Raw genomic sequence first — 12,419 nt, 5'->3', positions numbered from 1 at the left:
GGAAGTTTGGAATGTGGAATATGAAACATGAAGAATAGAATATGGAGAAGGAAGCATGAAGTATTGAGTATAGAGAATGTAGTATAGACAATGGAGAATGAGGAATATAGTATGAAGCATGGAGAAAAAAGAATGGTGTGTGGAGAATAAAGTATAGATTAAAATTGCTAATGATGTATGGAGTATAGAATATGGTGAATGGATTATAAATAATAGAGAATGGGGAGTGTTGAATGGAGAATGAAGTAGAAGAATGGATAATAAAGTATTGAGAATGGAAAATGGAGTATGAGAAAGGGGAATGAAGAAATGAGTATAGTGAATAAAGAATGGTATCTGGAGAAAGAATGATTAGAATGAAGAAATGATAATAGAGTATGAAAACCAGAGTATAGAGAGAAGAGAAGAAGAATGGTGTATGCAGAATAAAGTATGTAGAATTGGGAATGGAGAATAGAGTATGGAGTATTGAGTATCGAGTATGGAGAATACAGAATGGTGTATAGATATCAAAGTATGGAGAAGGGGGAAGAGAGAATAAAGAGTGGAGCATGGAGGGTGGAGACAAGACAATGCTATATAAAGAATAGACTATAAAGAAAAAGAACAGCATATGTAGTATGAAGAATGAAGAATGGTGTATGAAGAAAGAAGTGTGGAAAAAGGAGAAAGGGGAATGGCATATGGAAAAATGGTGTATAGTTGGAGCCAGAAAGGAAATGGAGTATGGAGAACAAGTGTGAAGAATGAAGAACAAAGTATGGAGTATATAGTATGGAGAATGAAGTATGAAGCTGAAAAAGTGTAGAATGTAGAATGGTATATAAAGAATAAAGTATGAAGAAAGGAGAATGAAGTATAGAAAATGGAGTATGGAGACAAGACTAGAGAGAATGAAGTATAAAGAATAAGGTTTGGAGAATGAAGAATGGGGTACAAAAAATGAAGGGTGGAGAATGGTGTAAGGAGATTGGAGTATGGAGAAAGAAGGAAGGAGTGTGGTTTATGCAGCATAAAGAGTGGAAAATACAGAATGGAGATTAATGTATAGAGGGAAAAGTATTGAGAAGAGAGGATGGAGTGTGGAATGTGGAGAATAAAGCATGAGAATGTGAAATGGAGACTGAAGAATGTTGGATGAGAAATAGAGAATGGAGAATGGTGCATGGAGTATGGAGCACCGGGTATGAAGAAAAGAGAATGGAGTATGAAGAAAAGAGTACAGAGAAAAGAAAATGGAGAGTGAAGAATGGAGAATGGTATATAAAGAATAAATTATGGAGAATGAAAAATAAAAAGGAGAAAATGATGTATAGATAATGAAGTATGGAGACAAAAGGTGAAGAACGAAGTATGGAGAAAAAAGAATAGAGAATAATGTATAATGAATGAAGAATAAAGAAAGGAGAATGAAAAGTAGAGAATGGGGGAGGGCATACGGGAAATAAAATATAGAAAGAAAAGAACAGAGTTTGGGATATAAAGAATGGAGTATGAACAATGGTATATGGAGGATGATTATGGAGAAAGAAGAATGAGGATTGAACTATGGGTATAGAGTATGGAAAACAGTATGGAGACTGATAGAGAATGAACAAAGGTGTATGGAGAATAGAATATACAGAAAAAATGGAGTATAGAGAATGGAGCATGATGAAAGGAGAACAGAGAATATAAAACAAAGAATGAAGTTGGAGAATGGAGTATGGGGAATGGAAAATGGAGAATAGACAATGGTGTACAGAGAATAAAGTATGAAGAATGAGAATCTTCATACTCATGGAAAATGGAGAATGAGAATTATGTATAGAGAATGGAGTATGGAGAAAGCAATAGGACGATAAAGTATGAACGATGGAGTATAATGAGAGGAGAGTGGGGGAAGAAGACTGGAGTAGACAGAATGACTATGGAGAAAGAAGAATGGAGTATGGAGAATGATGCATGGAGAATTGAGAATGGAGTATAAAAAATGGACGATGAGGAGAGAAAATAAGTAATGGAGTATAGTGATGAAGCATAGAAAAAGGAGTATGGACGAGAAAGAATAAAAGAAAAATGGAATACAGAGAATGTAATATGGACAAAGAAGAACGGAGGATGAAAAATGGAGAACAAAGAACGGCATATGGAGAACGGCATATTAAGAAAGAATTGAGAAAGGAGTATGGAGAACAGTGAATGAAGTATGAAGAGAGACAAATTAAGTATGAAGTATGGAGTATGTAGAATGGAGTCAGGAGAATGGAAAATGGAGAATGGTTTATGAGAATGATGTGTAGTAAGAGGAAAAAAGAACATGGAGTATGAAGGATGAATATAAAAAACGAAGAATAAAGTATGGAGTATGTAGACCAAATTATGGAAATGAAAAATGGAGAGTGGTGTGTAAAGAATGAAGTATGGAAATAGAATATAGAGAAATGAGAAGAGAAAATAAAGTACAGAGAACAATGTTTGGAGAATGCAGGATTTAGAATAAAAAATGCAAAATAGTGTAACAGGTTGAAGTAGGAGAAAAGATAAAAAGTGTGGAGAATGGAGTATGGGGAATGGAGAATGAAGTATAGAGTACAGAGGATGAGGAATGGAAAATGCAGAATAAAGAATAGTATATGAAGGAGAGAATCCGGAGAGAGGAGAATGAAGAATAGAGTATGGAGAATTGTCTATGAAGAATGACGAATGATGTATGGAGAATTAAGTATAGAGAAAGAAGAATAAAGATTGGGTGTATGGGGTATGGAAAATGAAATATAAATAATAAAAAATGGAGATGTGTTTATAGAGAATGATGTGTGAAGATAAAAGAATGAAGAATGGACTGTGGAAAATGAAGAATGGGGAATGGTATATGGGGAATAGACTCTAGAGTAAAGAGAATTGAGAAGGGTGTATAAAGTTTGAAATATGGAGAATGGAGTATGGAGAATGTAGAAAAGTGTGAGAGTATCGAGTAGGGAGAAAAGTGAATGAACAATGGAATAAGGAGTATGTATTATGGAGAATAATGTTTAGATAATAGAAAATGGAGAATGGTGAATGGCATACGGAGAACAGAGTATGAAGAAAAAAGCATGGCATATGGAGAATGCAATATGAAGAAAGAGGAATGGAGAATGGAATATGAAGAATGGAGAATTGTATATGGGGAATGGAGTATGGAGAAACAAGACTGCAGTATAAAGTATGGATAATGAAGAAATAAGAATGAAGTATGGAAAATAGTGTATGGAGAATGTAGTATAGAATATAAAGAAATGAGAATTAAGAATGAAGTACGGAGAATGGAGAATAAGGTACAAAGAATGGGGAATAAGGAATAACAAATGAATTACTGAGAATGAGAGAGTGTGGTATAGAGAATAGTGTATGGATAATGGGGGATGGAGAAAAAAGAATGGAGATTGGATACGGAGAAAACAGAATACAGAATGGTGTATGGAGAATGGAGAATAAGGTACAAAGAATAAAGAATAAGAAATAAGCCCCGGCTGGGTGGCTCACACCTGTAATCCCAGCATTTTGGGAGGCCAAGGCGGATGGATCACCTGAGGTCAGGAGTTCGAGACCAGCCTGGCCAACATGGTGAAACCCCATCTCACTAAAACTTCAAAAATTAGCCAGGTGTGGTGGCAGGCACCTGTAATCCCAGCTACTTGGAAGGCTGAGGCAGGAGAATCACTTGAACCTGGGAGATGGAAGTTGCAGTGAGCCGAGATTGTGCCATTGCACTACAGCCTGGGTGACAGAGTGAAACTCTGTCTTAAATAAATAAATAAAAGATTATTGAGAATGAGAAAATGTGGTATGAAGAATGGTGTATGGAAAATGAGGTATGGAGAAAGAAGACAGAAGAATGGAGAATGGTGTATGGAGAATGGGTGTTGTCAATGCAGAATGCAGAATAAAGGAAAAGGAGGGGTTAATGGAATATGAAGAATGGAGAATGGACAATGGAATATGGAGAAAACAGATTGCAGTATAATGTATGAAGAATGAAGAAAGGAGCTAGAGAAGAGAGTATGGAAAATAGAAAATGATGTGTGGAAAATGGAGAATGGAGAAAGGATATTAAAGAATATAGTATGAAGAAAAGAGAATACAAATGGTGTATGGAGAATAATAAACGGAGAAAGAAGAACGGGAAATGGTGTATAAAGTATGAAGTATGGAGAATGGAGCATAAAGAATGAGATTGAACAATGATATATAAAAAACGGAGAATGGAGAGTAGGGTATAGAGAATAAAAATGGAGAAAGAAGAATCAATTATGGATGTGAAGAGTGAAGTATGAAGAAAAAAGGAGAAGAATAAAGCATGAAGTATGAGGAATGGAGTATGAAGAATGGAAAAGGAAGAATGAAGCGTCATGCATAGAGAAATGAGAATGGAGAATTGAGTATAAAGGATGGACCACAGAGTGTGGAGAATGAAGAATATTATATGGAGAATGAAGAATTGAGAAAAGAGAATGGAGTATAGAGAATAAAGAATGGTGTATGGAGGATGGAGAACGGAATGTGGAGAAAGGATAATTAGAATGAAGAAAGGATAATAGAGTATGGAGAATAGACTACAAAGTATAGAAAATGGAGAACAATGTATGGAGAATGGTGTATGGAAATGGAGAGTGGAGTATGGAGAATAGACAATGAAGAATAGTGTACATATAATGAAGTATGGTGTATGAAAGCCAAAGTGTGGAGAAAGGGGAATAAAGAATGGAAAATAAAGATGGAGAATGGAGAATAGACAATGCTGTTTAAAGAATGGACTATGGAGAAAAGAAATAGAATATGGAGTATAAGGAATGGTGAATGTGTATGAGGAAAGGAGTATGGACAAAGCAGAATGGTGTATGAATTACAGAATATGAAGAATGAAGAATGGTATACAGAGAATAGAATATGAAGAAATAAGAAAGGGAATGAAATATGAAGTGTGGAGTATGAGAAATTAAGTATAAAGAATGGAAAATTGAGGATGAATAATGGTATGTGGAGAATGGGATAAGGATTATGGAGAATGAAAAATTGAGAATGAAGAATGGTGTATGGGGAATGGAGTATGGAGAAAGGATAAATTGAGATTGGAGAATTTAGCATGGAATATACAGAATGAAGAATGGAGAATGATGTATAAGAATGGAGTATAGAGAAAGGAGAGTGAAGTTTGGAGAATTGAGAACAGTGTATGTAAATGGGATATGGAGAAGGGAGAATGGAGTATCAAGTATGAAATATGGAGATTGGAAAGAAGTATGAAGAATGAAGAATATAGTAGAGAGAATAAAAAAGGGTGTATTAAGAATAGACTAAGGATAATTTAAAATAGGTAAGTATTATGTACGGAGAATGTAGTATGTAAAAAGAAGGAAGAATGCCATGTGAAGAATGAATCATGGCATACGAAGAATTGAGTATGGAGAAAGGAGAATGGAGTATTATATATGGACAATGGAAAGCGGAGAATAGTGCATAAAGAATTAACTAAGCGGAAAGAAGAATGAAAAATGGAGGATGAAGAAAGGAAAATGGAATATGGAGTAAAAAGAATGGAGTATGGAGAAAGGAGAATGAAGAATGGAGTGTGGAATATGGATTATGGAGTGTTGATAATGACATACAAAGAAAGGAAAATGGAGAATGCATAACGGTGTATAGAGAACGGAGTATGGAGAAAGGAGAATGAAGAATGGAGTGTGGAATATGGATTATGGAGTGTTGATAATGACATATAAAGAAAGGAAAATGGAGAATGCATAATGGTGTATAGAGAATGGAGTATGGAGAAAGGAGAAGGAAGAATGGAGTGTGGAATATGGATTATGGAGTGTTGATAATGACATATAAAGAAAGGAAAATGGAGAATGCATAATGGTGTATAGAGAATGGAGTATGGAGAAAGGAGAACATAAAGCGCAATACGGAATATGGAGTGTGGAAAATGGAGTATGGAGAAAGATAAAGAATGAAGTATGAAATGTGAGGTATGGAGTATAGAGAATGGAGAATGGTGTATGAGAAATGAGGTGTTGAGAATACAAAATGGAGAAGGAAGTGAGATGTATGGAGAAAAGTTAATGAAGAATGAAGCAGAAGTGGAGAATGAGCATGGTGTATGGGAATGGATAGTGGAGGAAGAGAAATGAGAATGGAGATCGGTGCTTGGAGAATTGGGTACAGAAAAAGGAGAATGAAGACTGGTGTTTGGAGCATGACATAGGGAAAAAGGAAGAATGGATTCTAGAGTACAAAGTATCAAGAATGGAAACTGGAGTATGGAGAAGGGAAAGTGATGAATGAAATATAGAGAATGAAGAATGACGGATGGAGAACGGAATATGCAGAATAGAAAGCAAAGAATGTCACATTGGGTGCAAAGAAAAGAGAATGGGGCATGGAGTATGGAGAATAAAGTATTAGGAACAGAGTTGGAGAATGAAGTATAGAAATAATGTATAGAGAATGAAGAAAAAAGAGAGAATGGAATACAGAGAAAGGAGAATAGACAATGGAGTATGAAGTATGGACAATAATGAATGAAGAATGGGGTTTGAAGAATGCAGTATGGAGAATAGACAGTACTGAGTAAAGAATGGATTACAAAGAATGAAAAATAGAGGGTGGAGTATGGTGCATGAAGAATGGAGAAGGGAGAAAGAAGAATGGAGAATGAAAAATGGAGAATGCAGAAGAGTGTATGGAGAATGGAGTGTGGTAAAAAGATCATAAAATGTAGCTAGGAGTATGAAGTACGGAGAAATTAGTATGAAGAATAGAGAATGGTGTGTAAACAATGGAGTATAGAGTATGAAGAATGAACTAAGGAAAATGAAAAAAATGGAGAATAGAAAAAATAATGTATGAAGAATGCAGTATGGACAAAGAATAGAGAATGGAGTGTGAGGTATAAAGTATGAAGAATGGAGTATGGAGAATGATGCATGGAAAATGAAGTATAGATAATAGACGGTGAAGAATGAAGCATGGTTAACAAAAAAGGAAGAATTAAGTATGGCAAATGGAAAAATAAGAATGAAGAATGTAGTATGGATGATGAAGAATGGAGAATAGAGTCTAGAAATAGAGAAAGGAGAATGGTGTTTGAAAAATGGAGAACTGTATATGGAGAGTAGAGTATGGAGAAAGAAGAACAAAGTATGAAATACGGAGAATAGAAGAGTAAGAATGGTGAGCTGAGATGGAGTATGGAGATTTTTTTTAAAGAGAAGGACAATACTGTTTAACAAATGAAGTACAAAAACGGGGAATGGAGAATAAATTCTGGAGTACAGCGTATAAAAATGGAGGGTGGAGTATAAAGAATGGGATATGGAGAGAGGAGAATTAAGAACGGCATATACACAATGAAGTATTCAAAATGGAGAATGTAGTACAGAGTGTGTAAAATGGAGAATGAAGTATGGAGAAAGAAAAGTGGAGAATGGAGCAAGGTGTATGGAGAAAAAAGAATGAAGAATGTCGGATAGAGAAAAGATAATGGAGGCCAGGTGTGGTGGCTCATGCCTGTAATCCCAGCACTTTGGGAGGCCGAGGCAGGAGGATCACTTCAGGTCAGGAGTTGGAGACCAGCCTGGCCAACATGGTAAAACCCTGTGTGGTGGTTAAAACTGAGTTTCAACTTGATTAGATTGAAGGATACAAAGTACTGATCCTGGGTGTGTCTCTGAGGGTGCTGCCAAAGGAGATTAACATTTCAGTCAGTGGGCTGGGAAAGGCAGACCCACCCTTAATCTTGATGGGTAGAATCTAATCAATTGCCAGTAAGGCCAGAATATAAGCAGGCAGAAAATTGTGAAAAGAGAGACTGGCCTAGCCTCCCAGCCTACATCCTTCTTCTGTGTTGGATGCTTCCTGCCCTTGAACATTGGACTCCAAGTTCTTCAGTTTTGGAACTCAAACTGTCTCTCCTTGCTCCTCAGCCTGCAGATGGCCTATTGTGGAATATATATATTCCATTAGTTCTGTCCCTCTAGAGAACCCTGACTAATACACCCCATCTCTACTAAAAATACAAAATTAGTCAGGCATGGTGGTGCATACCTGTAATCCCAGCTACTCAGGAGGCTGAGGCAGAAGAATCGCTTGAACCCAGGAGGTGGAGGTTGCAGTGAGCAGACATCATGCCACTGCATTGCCTGGGTGACAGAGCAAGACTCCATCTCAAAAAATAAAAAATAAAAAAAGAGAGAGAGAAAGGAGAATGAAGAATTGAGAATGGAGAATGGTACAGAGAATAGAGTACAGAGAAAAAAGAATGAAGTTTGAAGTATGGAGAACGAAGAAGGACATACAGAGAATTGATTAAGCTGAAAACAGAACGATGGATGAGGTATGTAGTATAATGAATAGAGTATACCAAATAGAAAAATGGAGAATGGTATGTGGAGACTGGAGTATGAAGTATGAAGGAAGGAAAATGGAGAATGGATTATAAAAATGGAGAATGGAGAATAGTGTATAGAGAGAATGGAGTATAAAGAAAGAGGATGGAGAATGGAGTGTGAGATATGGAGTATGGAGAATGGAGAATGAACAGTAGGATATAGAGCATGAAATATGGAGAATGGAAAAATGGAGAATGGACTGGTGCATGGAGAATAGTGTAGGAAGGATGGAGAATGATGTATAGAGAATAAAAAACTGTGCATGAAGAATGGAATATGAAAAAGTAGAATGGGATATGAGTAAAAAGAATGGAGGGAAAAATGCAAAATGAAGAATAATGTATGGAGAATGAAGATGGAGAAAGGAGAATGGAGTATGAGGTATGGAGTATGGAGACTGGAGTATGGAGATAAGAGAATGGAAGATGGAAAATGAAGAATGGAGCACCAAGAATGGAGCATGGAGAATAGAGAATTGTGTATGGTGAATGGGGTATAAAGATAGGAGAATGGAAAATGTAGTGTAAATTATAGAGTATGTAGAAAGGAGTAAGGAGCTTATAGAGTACGTAAAAAGGAGTAAGGAGTATGGAGAATACAGAATGGACAATAGAGTGTCAAATATGGAGTATAGAGAATAGAAAATGGAGAATGCAGAATGGTGTATAGAGAATGGAGTGTAAAGAAAAAAGAATGTAGGGCCGGGGGTGGTGGCTCACGCCTGTAATCCCAGCACTTTGGAAGGCCAAGGTGGGCAGATCACCTGAGGTCAGGAGTTCAAGACCAGCCTGGCCAACATGCTGAAACCCCATCTCTACTAAAAATACAAAAAATTAACCAGGCTTGGTGGGGGGTACCTGTAATCCCAGCTACTTGGGAGGCTGAGGCAGGAGAATTGCTTGAACCCGGGAGGCGGAGGTTGTGGTGAGCCAAGATCATGCCATTGCACTCCAGCTTGGGCAACAAGAGCGAAACTCTATCTCAAAAAAAAAAAAAAAAAAAAAAAGAATATAGAATTCAGTATGGAGTATGGAGTATGGAAAATGAAGAGCAGTGAATAACATATGGAGTATGGGGAAAATGAAGAGTGGAGAATGCAGTATGAAGTACGAAGAATGGACTGTGGAAAATGAAAAAATGGAGATCTGAGAATGGTGTATAAAGAATGGAGTACGGAATATGAAGGAAGGAGATTTGAGAATGAAGTATGAAGTTTGGAGTTTGGAGAGTGGAGAAAAAACAATGGAAAATGGAATCTGAAATATAAATTATGTAGAATGAAGTATGAAGAATGAAATTGGAAAACAAAGTACGGTGTATGGAGAAAGAAGAATGGAGAATGAAGTATTAAGAATGAAGAATGGGATATAGAAATGGATAAAGGAGCTGGGCGTGGTGGCTCACACCTGTAATCCCAGCATTTTGGGAGGCTGAGGCAGGTGGATCATTTGAGGCCAGCAGTTCAAGGCCAGCCTGGCCAACATGGTGAAACCCCGTCTCTACTAAAAATGTAAAAATTGGTGCATGCCTGTATTCCCAGCTACTGAGGAGGCTGAGGCAGGAGAATAGTTTGAACCACTGCAAATAGTTCTCGCCACTGCACTTCAGCCTGGGAGACAGAGCGAGACTCTGTCTCAAAAAAGAAAGAAAGAAAAGAAGAAAGAAAAGGAAAGGGAAGGGAAGGGAAGGGAAAGGAAAGGAAAGGAAGAAGGAAAGAAGGAAAGGAAGGAAGGAAGGAGAGAGAGAGAGAGAAAGAAATGGAGAAAGGAAAATGGAGAATGGTATGTAGATAATGGATTATGGAGAAAGAAGAACAGAGTATGGGGAATGGAGAACTGAGAATGGTGTATGGAGAATGGATTATTGAGAGAAAAAAACATGGAGAATGGTGTTTGGAGAACGGAATATGAAAAATGGAGAATGGAACGTGGATTCTGGGGGTATACAGTATGGATAATTAAGAATGGAGAATAGAGAATGGAGGATTCACGACGAAGAATGAAGTATGAAGAACAGAATGAAGTATGGAGAATGAGGTGTGGAGGAAGGAGAATTGAAAAGGGAGCATGCAGTATGGAGTCTGGAGAAGGAAGAATGGAGTAGGCAGAATGGAAAATAGTGAATGGAGCATGAAGAATGGCGATTGAAGAATTAAGTATAAGGAATGGAGAATGGGGATGGAGAATGAAGTATAGAGAAAGGAGAATAAGATTGGAGTATGGAGAATGGAGAATAAAGAATTGATGTGCAGTCTGTATTATGGAGAATGAAGCATGGTGTATGGAGAGTGAAGAATGAAATGTTGCTTATGGAGAATAAAGAATGGTGTATGGAGAATGGAAAAAGGAAATGGAGTATGAATAATGAAGAACAGAAGATAAAAATGGAGAAGAGGAATGATGTATGGAGAATGGAGTATGGAATATGAAGAAATGAGAATAGCAAATGTAGTACAGGGTATGAATAATGAAGAATAATGTATAAAGAATGGAATACGGAGAATGAAGTATGGAGAAAGGAGAATAGAGAATGGTGTTTGGAGGGTGGAGTCTAAAAAAGGGAGAGTGGAGAATGAATTCTGGACTGTAGATTATGGAGAATGGAGTATGAAAAAACAGAACTAAGAATGGAGTACAGAGAATAGAGTATTGAGGATGCAGAATATAATACAGGTATGGAGAATGAAAAACTGTTTGTGGAGAATGGCATACAGAGAAGAGAAAATGGAGAATTGAGTATGGTGTATGAAAAAAAGAGAATAAAGAATGGACTATGGAGAAAGAAGAATGGAGAAAGGAGTATGGAGCACGGAGTACAGAGAAAGGAGAATGGAGTATGGATTATGGAGTACGGAGAATGAAGAATGGACTAAGGAAAATGGAGGTTGGGTATGGAGTATGGAGAATGGAGGTTGGAGTATGGAGTATGGAGAATGGAGAATGAAGGTTAGAGTAGGGAGAGTGGACTCTGGAGAATGGAGTATGGAGAATGGAGAATGGAGAATGGAATAAGGAAAATGGAGGTAGGGTATGGAGTATGGAGAATGAAGATTAGAGTATGGAGAGTGGACTATGGAGAATGGAGGTTGGAGAATGGAGGGTGGAATATGAAGAATGGAATATGGGGAATGGAGGTTGGAGAATGGAGAATACATCATGGAGCATGGACAATGAGTATGGAGGGTGGAATACGGAGAATGGAGCATGCAGAATGGAGAGTAAAGCATGGAGAATGGAGGGTGGAGAATGCAGTATGGACTATGAGTATGGAGGGTGAAATATGGGGAATGGAGGTTGGAGAATGGAGTAGGGAGAATGAGTATGGAGGATGGACGATGGAGAATGAGTATGGAGAGTGGAATATGGAGAATGGAGGGTGGAATATGGAGAATGGAATATGGGGAATGGAGGTTGGAGAATGGAGAATATAGCATAGAGCATGGACAATGAGTATGGAGGGTGGAATATGGAGAATGGAGGTTGGAGAATGGAATATGGGGAATGGAGGTTGGAGAATGGAGAATACATCATGGAGCATGGACAATGAGTATGGAGGGTGGACTATGGAGAATGAGTATGGAGGGCGGAATATGGAGAACGGAGGGTGGAGAATGGAGAATGAGTATGGAGGGTGGACTATGGAGAATGAGTATGGAGGGCGGAATATGGAGAACGGAGGGTGGAGAATGGAGAATGAATATGGAGGGTGGACTATGGAGAATGAGTATGGAGGGTGGAATATGGAGAATGGAGGGTGGAGAATGGAGTATAGAGTACGGAGAATGGAGAAGAGAGATTGGAGAATGAAGAATGAGCATGGAGGGTGGACTAGTGCCCTCCACTCTGTGCAGACCCAGTGGTATCTGCATTACCTTCTCTGTTGACAACTCCTGTCATGGGCCAGGCACTGCTTTGTCCACCCCCCACCATGGGTCATGCATTGTGCCAAGTGCTCTGGGGACACGTGCAGCACACATGGCATGGATGCGGTGATGGAAGCCTCCCC

General features: G+C 38.0%; 1 long non-coding RNA gene across 1 annotated transcript in view; it reads right to left on the bottom strand.

Moving 5' to 3' along the window:
- LOC134807287 (uncharacterized) overlaps positions 1-12,419 on the bottom strand; it is a 48,111-nt gene that overhangs the window by 34,693 nt on the left and 999 nt on the right. The window lies entirely within an intron of this gene.

This window comes from Pan troglodytes, chromosome 9 (assembly GCF_028858775.2).
Source record: "Pan troglodytes isolate AG18354 chromosome 9, NHGRI_mPanTro3-v2.0_pri, whole genome shotgun sequence".
NCBI classification, from domain to species: domain Eukaryota; kingdom Metazoa; phylum Chordata; class Mammalia; order Primates; family Hominidae; genus Pan; species Pan troglodytes.
The sequence above is the reverse complement of the archived record's forward strand: the minus strand, read 5'-3'. Positions and strand labels throughout refer to the sequence as shown.